This window comes from Rhipicephalus sanguineus, chromosome 7 (genome assembly GCF_013339695.2).
Source record: "Rhipicephalus sanguineus isolate Rsan-2018 chromosome 7, BIME_Rsan_1.4, whole genome shotgun sequence".
NCBI lineage: Eukaryota > Metazoa > Arthropoda > Arachnida > Ixodida > Ixodidae > Rhipicephalus > Rhipicephalus sanguineus.
Window position 1 is genome coordinate 3,255,092 of NC_051182.1, and position 22,169 is coordinate 3,277,260.

General features: G+C 47.7%; 1 long non-coding RNA gene across 1 annotated transcript in view; it reads left to right on the forward strand.

Annotated features, from left to right (window-relative positions):
• The first annotated feature begins 5,244 nt into the window (after positions 1–5,244).
• Positions 5,245–22,169, forward strand: part of LOC119400603 (uncharacterized) — a 30,836-nt gene continuing 13,911 nt past the window's right edge. Inside the window, exons 1-3 of the long non-coding RNA XR_005185111.2 lie at positions 5,245–5,373; positions 17,947–17,994; positions 20,711–20,746. This is a non-coding gene — a long non-coding RNA (uncharacterized LOC119400603). The remainder of the gene's footprint in view (positions 5,374–17,946; positions 17,995–20,710; positions 20,747–22,169) is intronic.

The window sequence follows — 22,169 nt, forward strand, 5'->3', positions numbered from 1 at the left end:
AAGCATACTTGTTAGCGTAGATGTACCAACAAAACCTGGATATTTGTTTCTTGTGGCGCCTTGCTGTCAAATTCATGTTCGGGCAGCACCACCTAGATTACTGATTGGGCCCCTGTCGGGCCCGATCTGCGGTAGGTGCAATTTTTTCTTGGGTTCGGACTGGGCCCTGGTCTCGCTTTTGAGTCACCGGGCTTTGTTCGGCGGGTAAACTTCAACGATACGAGAAACGCGCGAAACACGGACAGTAGGGCAGCGCTCTTACAACCAAGGTTTTATGTCAGGCCCAAATGCACCTTAGTGGGTAACCCGAGCAGGGCTCGGGTCAGGCCTCGCCCCAATCACGGCCCGTGCAGTGCTTTAATTGATAGCCGCTTTGTGACACGTGAAGAAGCCGCCGCTAAGTGCCCTGATTGCATACGGCTATACTACAGCAATGCGGACGTCGACCACTATAACGCACGTTGCATCGACGCTGTGAGCAACGTGTCATGCCATCCGGCATGCGATAACATAACTAGCTATTAAGACGAGCAGGTTCACAGGAATTCCTTGACCAATGTGGCCAATATGAACGCAAACGACATGAGTGGCCTGCCGGCCTCAATTTGCCTGAGGATCGGCAAGCCGTACATTACTACGGCCAACATCGACGTAAGCGACGACCTCGGTAATGAAAACATGGGCACCCTGTGGTACATCGAGCGTAAGGAACACGGCAACCTCGTGCGACTGTGTCTTGAATTTCCACGTCCAGGGTAGGCATTGTCGTCCCGCCAGCACGAAGCACATCACTACCTCACTCCCTCAATAGAACTTAAATGAGTGCTCGTGGACTGCGATGCACCACAAAGAATAAACATTCGTTTAAGAGGGGCACCGTTTCTCCTTGCGCAGCAAACGCCATAACTATATATGATCACGAAGGGCCACATACACCCACGTAGTCTACGGATACGATAAGCGCCAACCACTGAAGTTGGTCTAGGTAGCACTTTCCAGGCTACCAGCAGACGGCCTATTCGCAATGCCCACGAATATAGGTGGGCGCCCGTGCTTTTCACGATGCGCCAGGAGGGGAGGGTCAACCCGTACATAGGAAACAGATAGGACGTGCGGACGTACGGACCGTGCCACTTTCACCGGATGAAGTCACGAGCTGCGCTGAAATGGATATGAGACTAAAATACTTTCCCAAACCATGGAAGTGCTAAGTACTCGCCACCTAATTATTTGCTGCGAAGTGAAAGGTTATATTTCAGCTCCGTTATCGTGCATAACGATGCTTTGCGAAATCCCTGTGCGTGCTATATACATAAACATGTATGAACTAGAATTGACGTATGAGCTGAACGGCACACCGAGGTAGTACGTACCGAGCCTGCCTGACGGATTTGCCGCAGTAGTAGGCCGCCAGCGAGTAGCGCCATCGCTGCTGCGCGTGATGATGGCTTGCAAACATAAAAGTGTTCTGTGATAATACCCGTCGTCATTACTTGCGCAGTCGGAAACGCGGAGTTACGTCTTCAACGGAACACAAGCATTTAACATGCCATTCAGTAGCGCTTGTGTCACAGCCATGCTGAGACTCTAGCCGTGTGTACTTCACTCGCATGTTGCAGGTTCGATCAGCACGATCGAAACATGAATATCGAAAAGAACGCACACGTATGCTTTTCGCAACGTCGAAGAAGTTCGCCGAGAGGCGTGGATTGTGTCCGTGACTGCACGTTCCATCGCTCTAACCATTTCGCTTCGCTGGTCGAGATCGAGCGTGTTGGCGGCATGCGGCGCTCCATAATATCCACAATAATTGTGATACATGCAATGCACAAGAGGAACAATGCTTTTATTTGATCTCGCTCAAGGATATTATACATTAAATACAATCAAAAGTGACTTACGAGCGTGAAAGAACATTAGCGCTCGAGGGGACGTGAAGTGCAACTCGCTCCTCGTGAGTTAGCAGCTGGTGGTTCATCGTCGCTGTCACACTCGGTGCTTTCACAGTCTTCTACGTCCAGTGAAAAATCCTCGTCGTCAAGATGGTTTCTTTCAACATCACTGCTGAAAGCAATCTGAAGAATTTCCTCCGCCGAACGACTTCGACCACTCCGCGTCACCACGTTTACAATTAGAGAGACGTCTGGGTGGTCTGGGTGCGGAGAACGTTTTGCTCTCAGAACGGTCAACAAGCAAATCGCTTGCAGTGTGCTGCCACCTATCAACAAACGTACAAAAACAAGCGGCGCAGCGGTGGCTATGAAACCCAACACACTGGCGAAGGACGGCGTGGATGGAAAGCGTTCGCTCCATGAAAGGCGTCGAGCAGACGCGTCCTCGAATGATTGAAACGTCGCTCGCACGATTCGTAACAGCGCTTTGCTGACAAAGGATAGAGGCCCTATTTTCATGTATCGCCAACTTGAGATCGCTCAGTTATACATGAGGCTGAGCACATCGCGAGCCCGCGCGACCTCCCTCCCGCGTACAGTGTTATGGGACTCATGCACTACAAGAAACACTCACCAATTATATATGCAAGTAAAACAGGGTGAGCTTCAACTGAATATGTCAGACGATAACATTTAACTTACCTACGTGGCTACAGAAAGCCTCGCGAAGCTGATAGTATGCGTGCACTGTGGGCTAGCATTGAAAGCGCGAGTTGCCACGTATTTTCACGAAAACTTCGCGTCTCGCAAGAACGAATCAGATTTCTCGTGTCGCGGAGGGCCCGGTTTATTCACTGATGCAGGGAACATGCATAGTCGTAGTGTTCCTTTCTTGCCAACGCGTTAACACTGAGGCTAGCACAGCCGAACAAGGGAGCGACTGCATAGTGCCGCCATTTTGTCGTCTACTAACCCTCCTCGAGAGGACGCTCCTGAATTCCGCTCGGTGGCGCGACAGTCTATGGGCATTGCGAATACCTCACCGAGGCAAAATGTGACTTCAGGTTCCGACATGTCGCCAGCTCTATCCTCAGACAGTCAGTCGACGACATGACCCGGCTAGCAAACAGGCCTCTAGACATTGTCTTGGACCGGGCTACCACCTCCATTCGATGCCGCAACCACAACAATACCCCACGCTCGCCGCTCTCGACGTACAGTCTGTGCACGCGCACGTGCACGACATCGGAAAAGACGCTCTGCTCACAGAAACTGGCGTATTAGCACTTTCTGAAACCTGGAGCGGTGACCCCACTGTGTCATCCACAGCAAGCGGCCTCATTGCAGGTGTGGAGGCGTGGGCACACATAAGAACACGCCGATGCTCAACTTCATCGTTGGTCACATCCCACTTCGTCGGCCGCCAGACACGAAACACACACAGAAAAGCAGCGAAATCGACGAGGTCTGCGTTGCGCACAATAATTATATAACAAAGACCTTGCCCTCGCCCCTATCTACCTGAGAACTCTGAAGAAACCGTTCCACACATGCACAGGGGTTCGTGAAACGTGCGTGCGTTCTCTTCTCAGGGTACGTGGGATCTGCCGAATTTTGTAGCGTTAGCTGCACTTGCCTAGCCGGCGCCGATTTCGCATGGTTCCTCATGAGCCGTGCTGCGCATGCGCGAGGATCAGTGCGGAGCCGGCATCTCACGCGCTCTCCGCCGGCCCCGCTGCTGGTGGCGAAGAGCGGGAGGAGTGGCGTCGTAGCCGGGCAGACAGACTGGCGCCGGCATGCGCGACTCGCCGCTGCTACTGTGCGCATTCGAGAGGGGTGACGTCGTAGCCATGGCGGCGCGCAGCTATAGGGGAGCGCAAATGCTGCTCAACGGCGCAGAAGAGCCAAGAAGCTTATGTCATCGGATTGCCTGGCAATTAGCGGTTCAGCGTACGAAGAATGAAGAAGCAACCTGACGTTGAGCAAAAATAAATATGCATGTGCCACATAATACGTATACCGTGTGTGTGTCATTGGAGCAGCAGTAAGCATGACAATCAAGCTAATCCTAGACAATCTGGAAAGCTCAGAATATTCAGCTGAACCTTTGGCTAACGCTACGTATATCCTGGCATAGCCGAGCTAAGCCACTGCAATTTTTTATATGCTTTCGAATACCAGTAAATAAAAGCACCAAAACTGCCTCGTGTAAGACGACTGGCGCGTTTAACGAAATCGATGACCAAACGTGCTAACTTTTTGTCACTTGTCCCGTTAATCGTGTGGCAATCGCCAGGCAGATTCCAAGGGCTTACGTATCGGCCCCCTGGAACGCACCACGAAAGCGTGAACAATTTAGAGTAGGTCCCTAAAAGCGCGAGCAAACGCCGGTTGTGGTCCAAAGACCGAGTCAGAGCCAAGAGCTGATAACACAAACGAAATATATTCTCAGTTCAAGCGCAGTACAAGCGTCATACAAACGTGCACACTCGGCTGGTATCAGTTACAACTTCACAATATACTTTAGATGTTGTTTTGCACAACGGGAACAAAACAAACAGATCACGCGCTACAAATGCAATCTCATGCATTACAACTATTCAAGAACACTCATAGTCTTGAATTTTCACCAAACATATCCCGTCCACAGTTCTTGGAACGTAACTTGAATGCTTCTCTTCCAGCAAGCCCTCACACAAACTCCATTGCTGATCGTCGTGGTTCCCTTTCGTCGTCGGTCCCGAATGTTTCTCTTCCAAGAAACACTCACGTAATTTTTACTGCTCACATGGCGTCATCATCCGATTCTTCCGGATCGACGATCGACTGACCGCGCATCATCATAAACACGTCTTCTTTGGCCGACGGAAATACACTCAACATAGTTTCCTCACCATCTCCGGACGGACCGACTGTTCGCTCGTCGTCGGTGCACGCTTATATCTCCTCGCCCCCGGGTTCCAGAAGCGTTGGATGTGTTCTTGTGTGTTCTTCGGCGTGCAGCACAGCCAAAGCTAGGGAAAGGGCGAGATTCTTCTCGGCGGTTCCATTCGCAGTGGCGTCACTCGGCGTCGCATCATGCTTTCTTTCGCGATGTTTCCAGACTTTTCCGGGCGCTTCATCCGAGACTCTTGTTCGATGATGGCCGTTTCGAAAGGTAAAAGGAGGAGGAGGCGCTGGCGTCTTTTAATACTTGTTTTTTCGTTGCGCGCGCTTCCTGAGCGAGCGGCTGGCGCCATGCTTTCCCGCTGTCTGAAAGCGGCTGCGTACGCGCCTTATTAACGCGCTCGTTTGTAACAATTTTATACATTTTCTTGCAGGACTTGTGTCATCAAGTCTCCAGGCGCTATGTCAAGCAGTTTCTAGTGTGTCCGGCACTGTTGGTGTCGAACTGCCTTGCGATTCCCTGGGACTTAACGAGGAGATACTTTGCACTGGCAACATAAAGTTGAAAGCGCCAAGCACACTTGAGCTTGAGGAGGTAAGCAAAGTCATTGATAATTTTGTGTAAACATTGATCGTACAAATAAAGTTAGTGTTACGCCTGCGCTCTTCGAACGGTGTTCAAAGTACGCGCTGGCGCGATATATTGGCGTTCTGGCAGCTGTCAGATGACTCAAGTAATCAACAGCGCCGCCATCGCTCGAGCAGGCGAGCAGGTATATTGGAGAGTTGGTGAGGAGAGACATGTGTCCCTCGAATTTTGAAAAAAAATCACAGTTTTGCCGAAAGGGCGAAGCAGAAAATGCGACAGCAAGAAATCGTAATGTTATACAAAGTAATGCTGGCACCTAACTCTTCCAAGTCCGATATCGCGTAACTCTACGAAACGCTTGTGTAAGGGTATACCTCCGCTCCCTGGAGAGAAACTGTGTTTGTCTAGTTTGTCGTATCAGTGGTGTCAGCGGGCAGCGGTGAGATGACCGCGCATACAAGGGTATACGAGCCGTTTGCTGATTGATGTCTGCCGGGATAGCCCGCACGCCAGCGCTCGCGACTGCGCCCTTATAATAAAAGATCGCAGTTGCTCCTCGAGCCACGCAGCCTCCTGCATCCCAGCATCCTTTCGTGCTCCTTCGCCCTGCGAAAGACGGATGGGGTGTTTCCTCTCTGCTTGAGGAGCAATCGTCGGCAGGCCTCGCACGCGGGCTGACGTTATCGCATGTGCCGTTCATGCGACGGAGACGGCGGGCTCGTGATAGAATTAAAAGGACACTGACCATAAAAAGGAGTTCAAAAAAGACGTTTCGGCTCCCCTGACGGGAGCCTTGTTCACAATGACAGATTTTCATTGTGTACGAGCCTCCCGTCAGGTGCGTCCAAACGTCCTTTTCGTACTCTTTTTTATGGCTAGTGTTCTTCTTTTAATTAAGTCACGTTACTTCCCGACCAGACGGGCTTCCGTAACAACCCTGACTTCAGATGGCCGGCTCATTTCATCTCCGCTTCATGTGTGTTCCTCGCATGTGAGCTTTTACTCGCAGGTAGAACGTAGGATGCACGGAGGGATGTTATCTATTTGGACATTATACGTAATCTGACGGCTACGGCAAAAAACAGTCGAGACCGTCTATGTAATTCATATCTCAATAAAAAATAATAAAAAAAACGTGCAAGCTGGCTTGCCTTTTTTCTGGAGAGCTGCTTCATCTCCGCTGTAAAGACTTCGTCCGTTGGAAGAATCAAAATAATCCGGTCCCTTTTGCGCTGCTTTCGTTCTCGCCTTCATTACCCTTCTTTTGGGCGATATCTCCGTGTCACTTATTTCTTCATAAAGCACGCGTAAAATATAAGCACTAAGCGGGCAGCCTGTCAGGATTTCGTGCTTGTCGGCTCACGCTGTTATCTCCATTTGGGCAGTCTGAAACGTACAAAATGGAGTGAAATCAGTTGATCGCGCACGATAGTCATGCGAGACAAAAAAGAACGGATGGGCGACTGCGTGACAAAGTAGGGGGCGGAACAATTAATAACTGATATTTCTCGTATATGGACAAGTCATGAGTACGAGTTCAAAACAGCGCTACAAAGACGGGACAAGAAAGGACACGGGACCACGGCGCTGACTAGCAACCAAATGTGTTTTATTCCTTGAGTCAGCATAAATATACTTCACCACTATCTCAATGAAACTACAGAAAATTCAGCCTGCGCAGAGGCAGTAAGGCGATCAATGGGACATGAATGCTATCTCCTTCGGAAGGAGTGAAATCGAGGGGAGGCTTCCACATGCCTCGCCGCTATTGTGGATGTGATAAGCCTCCGAAATGAGACGCGCGCGCTCGTCATGGTATTTTGACAAGAAAGTGGTATCTTTAAAAGATGGATGGCAACCGCAACTGTTACAATGAAGAGATAACTGACTATCGGTAGCTTGTTTCTGAACCTTGTTCGAATGCTCGCGCATGCGGTCATTAGCGCACCTCCCCGTGTGACCGACATAATAACGCCCGCAAGAAAGTGCAATCTTGTACACAACACCTTGAGCACATTCAACAAACTTCTGCCTGTGCTTCTTAGTGCATATTTTGTTCTCTACCTCTCGGTTGACTTGCTGGCACAGGCTACCAATCTTATTTTGGGCAGAAAACAACATCCTAACGCATGCCCTGCCGACAACTTTCTTGAGATTGTGCGCTACCTTGTGCATATACGGGATAACCGAAACAGTTTGCTTCGAGTTTGTCTCGGATTGCACAGCAGCTGAGCGCTTGTTTTTAAAGCCTGCTACGAGGCTTTCGGCAATGTTGGTCAAAAGTGTTGCTGGAAAACTTTCGAGCTTCAGGCGTGCTACTTGTGAAAGAAATTTTGCTTCAACTTGGTGGTCGCAAGACCTGTCTAGCGCCGCCTTCATGCAGCGCTAGACAGGTTCCAGCAACACTTTTGACCAACATTGCCGAAAGCCTCGTAGCAGGCTTTAAAAACAAGCGCTCAGCTGCTGTGCAATCCGAGACAAACTCGAAGCAAACTGTTGCGGTTATCCCGTATGTACACAAGGTAGCCCACAATCTCAAGAAAGTTGTCGGCAGGGCATGCGTTAGGCTGTTGTTTTCTGCCCAAAATAAGCTGGGTAGCCTGTGCCAGCAAGTCAACCGAGAGGTAGAGAACAAAAGAAGATGCACTAAGAAGCACAGGCATGAAGTTTGTTGAATGTGCTCAAGGTGTTGTGTACAAGATTGCACTTTCTTGCGGGCGCTATTATGTCGGTCAAACGGGGAGGTGCGCTAATGACCGCATACGCGAACATTCGAACAAGGTTCAGAAACAAGCTACCGATGATCAGTTATCTCTTCATTGTAACAGTTGCGGTTGCCATCCATCTTTTAAAGATACCACTTTCTTGTCAGAATACCATGACGAGCGCGCGCGTCTCATTTCAGATGCTTATCACATCCACAATAGCGGCGAGGCATGTGTAAGCCTCCCCTCGATTTCCCTCCTTCCGAAGGAGATAGCATTCATGTCCCATTGATCGCCTTACTGTCTCTGCGCAGGCTGAATTTTCTGTAGTTTCATTGAGATAGTGGTGAAGTATATTTATGCTGACTGAAGGAATAAAACACATGTGGTTGTTAGTCATCGCCGTGGTCTCGTGTCCTTTGTTGTCCCGTCTTTTTAGCGCTGTTTTTCACTCGTAATCATGAACCAACCAGCCCAAATGCGTACCCTACTACAATCAAGAGTATGTACCCTAAGGACGTCACGTGAATCACCGTTCTGTAGTAACGAAGTGCGCCAACAAGACGAGCAACGCCAAGAGAAAATAACGCGCTCGTTTTTCGTATATCATGGGCTGTTTGGGGGCCCTTTAAAAAGACAGGGCTTGCGAACACGGAGACAAGAGAGTAGTAAAGACACCACGAGCGCTGCTAATAACTGAAAGTCATACAGCGGCGGAAAAGAAGGTAGACGCAAACTCTCATCTGCGCATTCCCAGGCGAGAGGCTATACCTATCATTCAGGTGCGCGTGGTGGTCTACTTGAGAAATAACTGTTCACTCTCTTGACTTCTCTCTTTTGTCTATGTTTGCACTCCCGCTCCTTTTATCATCTGTTATTGTAAGTTTTTCATTGTCTTTACTCCTTGAATAACTTAGCGCTGAGCTAGTTGGTAAGTATTCATTCTAATAAGACAGGGCGTGCAAACACGGACACAAGAAAGAAGTCAGGACACCACAAACGCTAACAACTGTAGAGAAGCACAACGGCGGAAAAGAAAGAAGGCACGAAAAGTTATCGGCGCATGCCCATGCAATAGGCGAACCTATCAATCCGGCACGCGTGGGGGTCTGCGTGGAAGATAACTGTTAAGGCATTTGATTTCATCCTTATGCCAGTTAATCGACGGTTGGCTCACGAATGCGCTACCATTATTCTCGACATGTCACGTGTCAATCATCAGGCGCGTTTCTTTATTCCTATGCCGTTACAACACTGCGCATTCATCGAATTTTAGCTTGCACTTGCACTCTCGAATATGTAAAGATAGATTAGAAGGTGAGCCGCCAGTTAGCGATCTCTTATGTTCCAATAATCTTTGGTTAATGCAGCGGCCCGTCTGTCCTACGTAGAAGCGGCCGCAGCTGACAGGGACTATATACACCACACTTGTACGGCAATCAGTGAATTCGTTGGTGTGTTGTACGAAATAAATATCGGTCCGCTTCTTGTCTTTTACACGTTTAATCTTCCTCTGCACAGCGGCACAAATCTCACCGAGCTTAATGGCAGCCGTGAAAACAACATTAACGCCGTATCTTCTTCCTACTTTCTTTAGCCTGTGAGATACGCAATGAATGTACGGTATACCAACAACACGTTTCTTCCTATCGCTTTTTGCATCCGTGCTCGGACTTCACATACTGGACTTCTTTAAGCGTTCGGCGACAGTGGTCACTGCATCACGACGATAACCTACGTTTAAAAGACGGGTAATCTATGCGTTAAAGCTATCACTCATTTTGTGCTGACACGACTTGGTGAGGGTCAGACTTAAGGCAAGACATGGCGATGCCGTTTTTTACAACCTTTGAGTGCTTCGACGAATAATTTAACAGCAGTTTTGAAGACCTAGGAGAATACTGCCAGCACACGTGGTTCTTCTGGAACCTTAAGGAAATGTCTAGAAATTGTATTCCATTATTCTGAGGCACCTCTTTAGTGAAGTTCAGCCCTCCTTCATTTATTTCAAATTTTTCGCTCACTGAGGTTTCCATCGTTTCAAAGTCCTAACCAATACAAAAAAAAATCAAGTAATCGTCCACATAACTAAAACCCTTAATAACCGAATTACCTAAGGCGCCTTCCAAAAGATTGTCAATCTTGCTAAGGTATAAATCACTAAGAACCGGGGCAACCTTAGAACCAATACATACCCCTGATTTCTGCACATAAACGCCTTTCTTTGAACCTACCAGCGTCGACTCTAAATGCATGGAAAGAATTTCTAGAAGAGCCCCGGTAGAAACACTACATTTATCGGTGGAAACCGTGTCGTGCCCTTGTTCGTTAATACATTCATTAACACATTTTAACAAGTCCTCATGCGGCAAAGAGTAATACAGGTCATCAATATCCATACTAAAAGCTCTACAACAGCCGGGGTTCTCCTCTGAGAGAACCTGAACTAGCACCTGAGAATTACGCAAACGAAAAGTGTTTGAAAAACTCAAAGAGGTCAAGCAGCTCTGGAAATAACTAGATACGGCGACTTGCCAGGTGCCTTGCTCTGAAAGAATTGCTCCAAACAAAATCTCGTTCTTACGTTGTTTTTTCCGCTAAAAAAAAAACAATTCTAAAGGAATTGATTGAGCCGTTTTGACATTACAAGCTATTCTCTGAATGTCATGTCTTAAAAAAGGTCGGCAGCACGCTGCCTAACTACCGATGGTTTAAGTTTTACCATCCCAAAATTCTTTTTTATGGTTGATAATGCTTTTTCTGACAACAAATTGACCTGCATAATTACAAAATACCCTTCTTTATCTAAATGTCTGGACAGAGTTTTTTCTCGACAGAATAATTAACCGAAGGCCCGATATGATCAGGACACTTGAGATGCATATTAGATTCCTTGATACTAGCAACGCAGTCTGAAATGCAGTGGGAACGCTCTTCTTCAGGAACAAGTCTAGTGATTGTACGCGGCAAACATAAAGCGTCTATTGGTTTCAGGTTCTGCTTAAAACAGTATTTGGGACCTAAGACAAGAGTTTTGCAGTGACTATCACCAAAGCAGCTCCTCCAAAGACTAGCAAGTTATTCTGCGGTGAAACAGTAGAAATAATCTTCCTCTCACATGGTTGAAGTTCTCGAAGTTTTACCCTCCATATGAATTCCGCAAGCTGCTTAGCTACCCTCATCCAGTCGGCGTGCAGCTGCTTCTGGCGGCGATCGTCACGACGAACCCTAGCCTTAGGTCCCAAGTACTGCGTTGCTAGTATCAACGCATGTAATATGTAGCTCAAGTGTCCTGATCATATCCGGCCTTTTGTTAATTATGGCGTCGAGAAGAAACTCAGGCCAGTAATTTCACATAAGGAAGGGTATGTTCTAATTATGCCTGACAGTTTGTTCTCAGAAAAAGCACTAAAAGCCATAAAAAAGAATTTTAGTACGATAAAACTTAAACCATCGGTAACGTTTTGTTATGCTGTAACCTGAGTTTCTTATTTATTTTGAAAAGGAGGCCCATTGCACTCTTTGGCTTCGGGACCTTCTTCTGTATATTATCACTATGTTTTTGTACCAATCACAATGAAATTGGTTCCAATTCTGAATTGGGCAACGTGCTATCGACCTTTTGTAAAGACATAACCTTGAGAGAATAGCTTGTAGTGTCAAGAAGGCTAAATCACTTACTTAAAATTGTTTTTTTTTTCAGCCAATACACATACGAGATTCCGTTTCGAGCGATCGTTTCAGAGCAAGGCACCTCTCAAGTCGTTGTATCTAGTTAGTTATCTAGTTATGTTAAAATGTGATTGAACACCACGGCCGGACTGGAGGGAAACGCAAAGCGCGTCCTGCCGCCCCGGTAGCCCAGCTCCGATTTTTCTCGGGGCGAGCGCGTCAGCGGTGAACGCGGTGTTACAGCCAGGTGAGGTAGGCGCGCGTCGCAGAGCTATATTTGGTTTGGATTAGCGTGATGCTATGAGCGAGGCCGATGCTTCTACGACGCTTGGTCTAAGATCGCCACCTCGTGGTGTGTTAAGGCATTGACAAAAATGAACTTCTATTGAAAAGGTGCCGAATGGGACGGACGTGTACCGCGTTGTAGGTGGTAATCGCGGAGGCCACAGTAGTGACGAATTACTTTACTTTACCGCTCCCAGAAGGCAACACCTTCCCGCCGACCGGGAGAGTGGTAGATATAAAAGGCGCGTTTGTAAAGCCACTAGAGGCTGTGGCCGTGGCGCAGTGGATAGCGTGCCCGGCATCTGTGGTTGCGGACCGAGCGGTCGTGGGTTCGATGCCCGTTGACGGAACTTTTTTTCTTTGATATCTGATCGTTTAAATTTTTTTCGACGTCACTTCCGTGACGGAAATACGTAACTGAAGTCTTGGTGGACCCCGGCATAAAACAGTTTCGTGTTAAAAAAGACAAACAGCGGCGGCCCGCGATTGCGTGGCAGCGGCGGCGGCGTGATCACTCTTGGGACTTCGGCAGCGGCGCGGCGCCGCCGTTGCCGAAGGCGAAACAGGCGGCGGCGTGGCGCGGCAGTGCACAGGTCTAGTCTAAGGGTATAGGTAGTAATGAACAGTCGTGCAATAACACATCATTGTTTAACAAATTGCGCACTCGCACGTTATTAGTAAGCTGCATTTCCCGAAATATGCAAGTTGTTCGTGGCTCGTAATTTTTGCGAATTTAAGGACCGCATTTCTGAGATCCCAAGACATCTAGTAAAAAAGCACGATGCGGGATACTTGCCACTTGATCTCATAAAAAGGACAGAATAGGAGCTGGCAGCGAACGTCACACCATGATATCACCTGTGTCCGGCGACCTCGCTTGCGAGGAATCAACCCTGAAGTGCTTGACGAGAACAAACATTTTTTTTTCGTATCTTGGAATCGGCCGCATGGCTTTAAATCAGTTGGTAGCGCTCAAGAAATTTTAGTTCCAAATGGCTACAGAAAGGCTACCATATCATAAATGGTGTAACAGCCGGATTAGTCATAAACAGTAAACATATTATAGGCATAAACTTCACTCTCTCTCGTTACTTTTCATTAAGCAGCGCACAAAAGGACAAAATCACGCACACATAAAATGCCAGAAATATCATGGCTCACCAACTAGCCCATAAGTACATATTATTGTTACTTAGCAGTGTTTGAATACATCATTTCATAGAAAGCTCCCTGGGCGCCTCCGTAATCCCCTCTGGGCTGTGGTAAATACTGGTGGCAACCACAAAACGCAGCGCCGAGGCAGTCACCTTACCCTTTTTGTTCCCCGGCCTCATTCCAGAAAGGAGGTGTTTCTTCTCTCCTCTCAAATGTTCTATAGTGCTCAACATCCATACCCTGCAATTCTTCTTGCAATATCGCCATTTAGAGCCCCGCATGCAGGAAGGCGGGATACGGAGACTCCGCGAAGTTCACCTAGTTACTCTCGATATACTCACTCTAATGGCGCGTTCACACTGAGACATTCGGCGGCGAGAGCGCGCAGAATCCGCTTCGGCGGCAGTTAGATCCGCCGGAAAAGCCCATTTCGCGCCGATCGGTCCTGGACCGATTTTTGCGGCAGCTGCCATCGGATTCCCTCACCGCGAACCAATTGGAACGTGAGTCGAACATTCGAAAAATGGCGGCGCGCTTGTGATATCGCAGTCGTCGAAGCCCGCCACAACAGCGGAGACTTTCGAAATCATCCTGTAGCTCTCGACAACTGCCAAGTGTTGTCGCGATTAGCATCTTTGCAATACATCATCGCGATCTCGCAAAACGGGTAGCATTATCTCGCCTCGACCAAGCTTCTCGCGTCTAGCAAATCAGGACGAACCAACCACAACTGCTTGCGCCGTTTCTTTTGTTCGGTGAATGCATGCTTATCCTCTTCGGACATCGCCAGAAAGTTGCTTTGCAGCAGGCCCAGCAGTTCGACGACCGTGCTCCTGTTTATGCGCTTCGCCATAACGAAACGCGTGCACAACGCCGAGCGCGTCGATGCCAGCGTTCCTTCGCGCGAAGGGACGATGACAACTAGACGCCCTAGTTTCGGCGGTGCGGTTGCGAAGTGGTGTGAACAATGTGGAATTTCGGTGGCGCGCGAATAAGGCTGCCTCACTTTCCTGTATCGCTGTTCTCAAGGTAGCCTCACCATCTGAAGAGTACCGATCTTCGATACAGTGCAATAGTGAAGTGCACTTTACTCACTGATGTGAGATATCAAACAAGTAAGCACGGAAAAGCGAAACTTAAGTGATGCGACAGAACCTCGCTTCATTAAGCATTATTCCGCAGTGGACGATCTTGTGAGCCAACGCATTTTAACAGACGGAAATTCGTCAACATAGCACGTCGCTGACGCTGACGTCTCGACAAGCGACTGCAATTTGAAGAAGACAAGTCCGATTGTAGAAACGTCGGCTACATTGACACCCCGTGTTCACGAATTTTTCAACATTTGAAGCTTCCTTGTTCCCCTGAACTCCTGCCTTCTTTTCAAGACATTTTCCCAGTAGTTAAGATTGGCTCACGTAAATGCCCTCAATACTGCATAGACTGGTCGGCAGTGATAAGCTGGATGACAAGTGGTTTTTCCTAACGACATGTGGTGTCTTCTTAGAGACATCTGTTTGCGCAAGAAAACTGTAACGACAACTGTAGTTTAACATAGCGAAAGCCTCTTCCGTAAGTTTTTATTCTAAGTGAATAGCGCTGAGCATTCTTCATTTTTGTTTTTTTATCAAAATAGGAAAGAAAGGTTTTTGGAGACCTTGTACATTACAAACTTGTGACGCCGTGGTTAGAACATTGGATATTGTTGCTGGATGTAGCACGATGAAATCCCACCATGCCACACTTTTACTTGGGATTATGTGTTGACTTAGGTGGATAAATATTGATATAACACTACTGAACATCACCGCTTTTATGTGCTTTCGTATCGTTTTTTTTAAACTGTCTTGTTTTGAAGAGAGTGTGATTACTTAGGGTCTTCATAGCGTGTCAACTCTTTGACACGCTATGTACACAATTGTGTTCACCACTTGTTTTTGTTAGTTGTATCGACTACTGGCAATAAAAGAGCTAGATACATTGAGCTTTGGATGAATTGAACCTCCGGCGTAATAAATTTGTCTTCATTTAATTTCATTTTACAGTGTACTGTTGCATACGATAACTTTGCTGAAGGCACTACCACGTTCGACGTGCCACTTCCCGCGAGCAACGTCTAAAGTATATTTCTTCTTTGCTCAAAATTGATATAACCGAAAACGAATTCGCAACATATTTCTAGCCTGAAATTTAATTCTATTTATGCAAAAACAAGGTATAGATGACTTCAGAATATATATGTAGTTACAATTTATTTGGGACTAATTACTATAACAGACATAAATTAGCGTATTATGACATTATTTTTGTTGCAATAGAATATCGAGCGCTTCGAAATAACGTTGTATCGATTTGACGCATTTACAGGCAGTTCTTCGTGGGTGGCGTCTGAAAGGGTTAAGGATAACGTGAATAAGTGCTCGAGAAATCAGTCAAGTTGCGGTTTCATTCGTTTTCTCAATGTCGTTCTTTTCCTCTCGTTCTAAAGCATCGTAATTGCTTTGAACTGCAGTGCTAAGTTCCTCTGTTTGTACCGCTACGACTTGGTTGGGTCTTTTTTTGCTTTATTTAACTAATTTTGTTTTCGCTTGGCTTTTCTGAAAGCGATTTCGCATTCACTAACATGTGATCGCTGCACGCAAGGCTGTTCACTAATTCTGTCCTTTACAGCAGTTGGGTCCCAGCAGACCATGCATATTTCGTTTTAGGGGCGAAGCTCCTTATGCCGTGGGTCTGTCCATCCTCCGTTTGTAGTAGCCACCCCAGCTGCTTCTCGCAATGTTCACTAGATGGCGCTGCGCTGTGACAGTACATGAATTGCTCACTAGATGGCGTGGAGGCGCGCGCTGCGTGTGGGGTTAGTGTGATAAGGAGAGCGCCAGATGGCGCGTTAGGAGTCGAAAAGGCGCTCGCTCTTGGCGGGCTCCCTCTTTCGACGCTGCGCCATGAACAGCGAAGACAAGGCGGCGGAGCGGAGGGCACGGAAAGCGGCTGCGGCGCGCGCTCGCCGACAGGATCCGGCGGTGAGAGTTCGTGAAGTGATCACTAGACGGCGTTGGTGGCGCTCCCTCCATTGAGATACATGGTAAAGGCTAGTGTGACGGGATATCACTAGATGGCGCTAGCGCGGCATAATTGTTTCGAGCCTGGTGGCAGACATGTCACCGCCCCGTTATAAAGGGGACGCTCATAGCATCCATCCATCCATCCATGACGAATTAAAATACGAGATGGCGCTGCGGCGCTCGCTCCATAGAGGTACATGGTAAAGGCTAGCGTGACGGGATATCACTAGATGGCTCTAGCGCAGCATAGTTGACTAATTAAAATACGAGATGGCGCTGCGGCGCTCGCTCCATTCAGATGTATGGGACCGCGTGTGTGATGAGCGATCACTAGATCATTGGATGGAGGCGATCGTTCGAGATGTTTCGATGTAGTGCGATGGGAGACCGCTAGGGGTGAGAGCTATAAAATGCGCTCGCTCTTGGCGCGCTTCCTCTTTCGCTCGGAGTCGCTGCGCCATATGGAAGACAAGGCGGCGGAGCGGAGGGCATGGAAAGCGGCTGTAGCGGGCGCTCGCAGACAGAACTCGGAGGGGAGAGCCCGCGAAGCCGAAGCTGCACGGAGGCGCCGAGAAACGGATCCCAACGTTCGAGCCCGTGAAGCAGAAGGTGCACGGCGACGCAGTGAAGCGGATCCAGAAACTGTGAGAGCCCGACAAGCGGCGAGGAAACGCGCGTACAGGACGTGCATAGACATTGCATTTATGAACGTCCAACTGCAACCCATACAAGAACCGCTCTCCTTGCATTTAACGGACCACAAAGCCGTCATTTGGAAGGGACAACGGAAGCCAAACCTCATATAAGAAATGTATAAAAGTTCTTATAATAACCTCACACACTGATTCTCACGTCTTTCATGATGATTTAATGGGCGAATTTTCACAGAAAAGTCATGAACCTCCGGAGCTTCGCCCACTCATCATTATTCACCCCGTGGATATGCTGTGATTTTTTAAATGCGAATGTATTTCTTAGTCGGGCTATGTAAGGCCTCGGTCTCCACGCGCCTCTCCGCTCTCACTCCCCCTCCCATAGCAACAGCTGCGGGCGCGCGCGCTTATCCTCGCCCCTAGCAACCGGAGCAGGTGGTGCGGGCGGAGTAGCGGAGAGTGAGTGGAGAGGAGGAGCGCGCTCTGGCGTGTGAGGGCGCTCGCATCGTGGGAGCTCGGCGGAGCTCCCGCGTGTGTGGAGAGAGTGTAGGAGAGGGTAGGTGCAGTGCTTCGCCGCTCCTTCTCTCGCCGTTCGCTCTCTCTCCTCCCTGCGCCACCGCCTCAATGCAGTGCGTTTGAAACGCGTTTGTAGCGTTTGTGCTGCCTTGGCACAGCCTGAAAACAGCGCGTTCTAAACGCGTTTGTGCTGCATTGAAGGCGGTGGCAACAACCCTGAGGTGATTACGAACGCACGTAGGAAGCGTTCCTTGAAAGATGCGCCCCAAAATGGAGACACTTGAGCGCGTCGATGTGTCCAGCTTTACGCCATTAAAATTACTACGCCGTGTACTCTCGGCGCAAGAAATGCATTCGCAATTCCTTACGATTCCCTTGGGGAGGTGGGGGCATTGTTTTAGTTTCTACGTTAGCATTTATCCTATTTCTATTCTTTCTGAAGATGTTCATTATACATTATGCGAAGATCTCTTCTGTGCATTTTTTATCATTCTTGTTTAGCTCACAGCCCCTCTTTGAATTTTACAGTGTGTTGGCGACTACCTCCAGACTTGCAAAAATAAAAAGCCAGTAACCGTAAGTGATACATATTCACAACCTTCAAATACGAGCACATGTTATTGTTTCAGAAACTGTGTTGCCATATTATGGCTGCATTTAGCAGATAAATGTATTGAGACTGCTTGTGCACATTTCATTACTTATTTATACTGGACATTCTGCGCCAAAGATGTATGTGTGCATGTGCAACGGTCGAAAATACTTGGCAATTCTGTCGTTTCAGGCCGCCAATGCAAAAACTTCAAGAGCGTTAGGAGAGTATTTTGTTGCGCGAGTCATTGCACACCTTATCCCAATATTTTACGCTCATTTATCATAACAGGAAAAAACAAGCAGAACACATCAGATGTAGACCTAGACGAGCAATTTCGGCCGCTGCCTTCCAGATAAGAGCTCACTTTCGTCTTCAGGAGGACATGCTTTTTGTTGTTGTTGTTGCTTTTGCGCAGTGCTTGTGTTCTCTTTTTTTTTGTTGTTGTTGCCCGGGATCGCATTTGTGCCAATACTTTTGTTTGTGATTTTTCCAAAAAGACCTCAATTGGAAGCCAGCGCGAGTCCGTGTGGCCCCTCTTCGTCCATTCGTTACTTTTTTCTCGCTTTAAAATTCTTGTGCAACCATTTCACCCATGAGCCCACTTCAACGGATCCTAACAATCACCCCAAGCGCGATCGAGAAGCTGTTTCAGCGCACATATTTATTCGCAGTGGAAAGCTAATTCTATAGTTGCGCATTTCAGATTGAATAACAGGTGACAACGTGCGAGGCGATGGAGTCTCAGCAGGCATATTCAACAAATTTTGGGCAATCCCATCTTACGCAATGCACAAACAGCCGCAAGAAAAATTATGTTGGTGAGCAGGCCGCAAGAATATTCAAAATGCAGCATTAGGGGATGCTTTGATACGAGCAATTAGGAAACCTCTAATTGGCAGTTATTCGAACAGCGCCTGGTTTGGCCTATGTAGAGTTTGGGACAGCTCAACAGAATGTCATATATGACGCCAAGCATGGATCACAGAACAAGCCCAGCGTGTTTTTTAGGCGAAGCTTCTATGAATTACATATCTCAATGGCGGCGGCGGCGACATAGTTCGCTGAAAAGCCGGCGCCGACGAGTGTATAGAAATGCGGGTGCATTCAAAGAGGCCCTTGAAGGCTCATGCATATCTTTGTGCGCCTTTTTCCAACAATTCATGGTCTCTCGTCCGTGGGCTTGTCCGGTGGTCAGCCGTTTCTGATATGGTCATCTGATCGCTTATCGAGGTCACGCGGCCCCATTTCATCGTTGTCGTCCACTGTTACACACCATTGTTTCGCGCTTGAACGTCGTTCTTTTCTGCAGCAACAGAACTTTTGCATTGCTAAGCACGTCGGTGAACATCCAATTTCCTTACCAAGGTGTGGGTTCGAGCTAGTTGGTACTCCATGATCAACACTTTTTGCGCAAAATTTTCTCAGACAACGGACGTCCGTCCGTGTCTGTCTTCGTCCGTTGTCTGAGGAAATTTTGCGCAAAAAGTGTTGATCCAATTTCCGGCATGGAGGGATGCAGAAGTTAGGGGGGCATTGCAAAATACAACAGAAAGACAGAAAGAAAAATAGTAGGTAAGGCACGCGCACGCGAAGCTTGGCGTGTCCCCATTTTCCGGACAGGTGAAGGGCTCTTTCTTTTACTCAAAAGCTTGGCCTTTGGGGTGAAAATATGGGTACAAACATTAAAAGGCTGTGCGATGCAGAAGAAGCCACTGGAAGATGTTGCCTGCTTGCAACTTTTTTTTGTTAAGCTTTGGATAATCTTCTGCATCATCTAAGGCTTTCTGCTACAATTCAACTTTCGCAGCAGAGATTCGGATCGGCTGGTTAAAACCGATGGGAAACCAGGTGCATTCAGGCTGGAGATCGGAGGCTGTCGTCCATGGTTTTCTTTCACAACTTTGTTAGCAGCAGACCGGGGACAACGCACCGCGATAGCTCTCTTCACTGGTTTATAGAGATCAAAATTATGAGGCACTATGCCCTTATGGCACAGGGTTTGTACATTCACAGCATCGACAAATGAGTAGCATTAGTTAATGTCTAAGAGGAGGAGGAGGAGAAGAAGAAAAACGAAAAGACAGGGAGGTTAGCCAGTTCTCGGACCGGCTGGCTACCCTGTGCTCGGGAAAGGGGAATTATTGTTCTTTTTTTTCTTCTTCTTCTCCTTTTTGTAACATCTCTTTTCTATCATCTTTCACTCCCCCTTAATGTCTAACAAATGTAAATAATTTTGGGGGGCAGCTCACTGGCCAGCTGTAAGCCTTTTACATGCTGTCTAAACCATATGGTTAATCATTCACATCGCCAAGAAAAATCGCTGTGTCATAAATTTCTTTAAAAAGAGAAGAAAATCAAACGTACGTCTAAAAATTCTGCAGCATAAATCCGGATCGTTATTTTAGGAAGTACATGGTCAACACGTGAAAGAAACATGAAGCATAAGAAAGGAGCTACACATCACCCTATTGGGCGGCGCTTACGGCGTACATACAGCAAGTCCATAAAAGAAATAAATGTGCTACTTGAGCGGAACTCAGTGTAGGAAACTTGTCATGCCACAAAACATAGAGTTCACTAAACCAGTGGTTCGATCACTATCAATACACTTTCTAACGCATAGAAGAAGCCGGTTCATTCGGAGTTGCTGCTTTTTCCTGCGTATCGTCATGGCATTTTTTTTGTTTTCATTGACAGGAACCAACGATAACAGGCCTCGTCAGAATAATCGCGGTAAGTACTGAGAGCCTTGGTAGATTTGTCAGTAATAGTGGTAATATTATCTTGTTAAGCTTTGTATGCACCGTTACACGTTTGCAGCTCGTGAAGTTTTACCTGAGAACGACGGTTAGGGCGGTTTGGGTAGGGAACAGTTTAGCAATACCTTGTGAAAACAGGTTTATGGCGTTGCTGGAGTGTGCTGATACGTGCGATGCTAGGGGTAGGTCATGTATTCAGTCATCCAAACACGGGAGAGGTGAACGGTGGCAATGAAAGAACCAGAATGCAGTTTCAACTTACTGGAGTTTTGGAAGCTATGCTGCAATTAGAGAGCGACCTGAATTAAAACAGGGTGGTGGGCCGCAGGACGAGTCGGTGGCAGTTTAGGTTCAGTGAGTTGTGTGGCGATGAAGTTTGAACTTGCACGAAGGCCGCGTGTCTTTGTAATAATCGGAGAGCAGGAGACCACCGTCGTAGAATACCTGTCACGCTGGAACCTAATGCAACGGAAGTAAAAGCGTGCACGTAGATGGTCGGCCTTACCAGCCACAACTCCGGCAGTGCTTATTTTTTGTGATTAGGCAGGAGAGCCATTCTGTCCAAGTCTCGTTTCTGCGTTAATGACATGTTTCTCTGTAGGCCGTCGACTGAGAGGAAGCAAGCCGCCACAGTGCGTGGGCTGCTGCCGGAGCGCGCCTCGCTCTATTCGCGTGTTTATCGCCGGCTCCAGGCTGCCTGTAGTTGGACTACCGATGAATATTCTTCAAATAGGACCCAAGTTTTTCCTAGGACATTGCTTAAAACTAGGGGTGTGCGAATATTCGAAAGTTTCGAATATTCGTCGAATATTACATTCGAAATATTCGTATTCGATTCGAAAATCATGTATTCGGAAAGTTTCGAATATTCAATAACTTCGAATATTCGAAAAATTCGAATATGTGATTCGATTATCATGCATAAAATAACTCGTCTTCCACATTTCTGCTGTGTTCGTATAGCTAAAACGTTGCCGAGAGGAGCGATAAACATCGTAAGTACACGGAGCCACGATATCTGCCTGTGACGAGCTCCCCAATACGTACGATTTATTGCTGGTGCATCTCCGACGTGCAGCGCTGTTGGCGATCATGTAACCATACATTTTCAATATTATGCGGCCGTAACGTGCCGCACTACCACTCGTTCACTATGCGGGACCACTTCTGAAGAAGGACAGTGACCCATGTGACTGGTGGCGGACTGTAGGCACCTTCAGGTACCCCAGTCTGGCAAAGCTTTGCCCCATGTACCTCCCTATACCAGCCACTTCTGTTCCAAGCGAGTGTGCCTTTTCAGTGGCAAGGGGGGGGGGTGTCTCTGTTAGAAGGGAGCGCCTGCTGCCTGATCATGTGGAGCAACTCATATTTCTTCATGATAACACCATGTCATTACT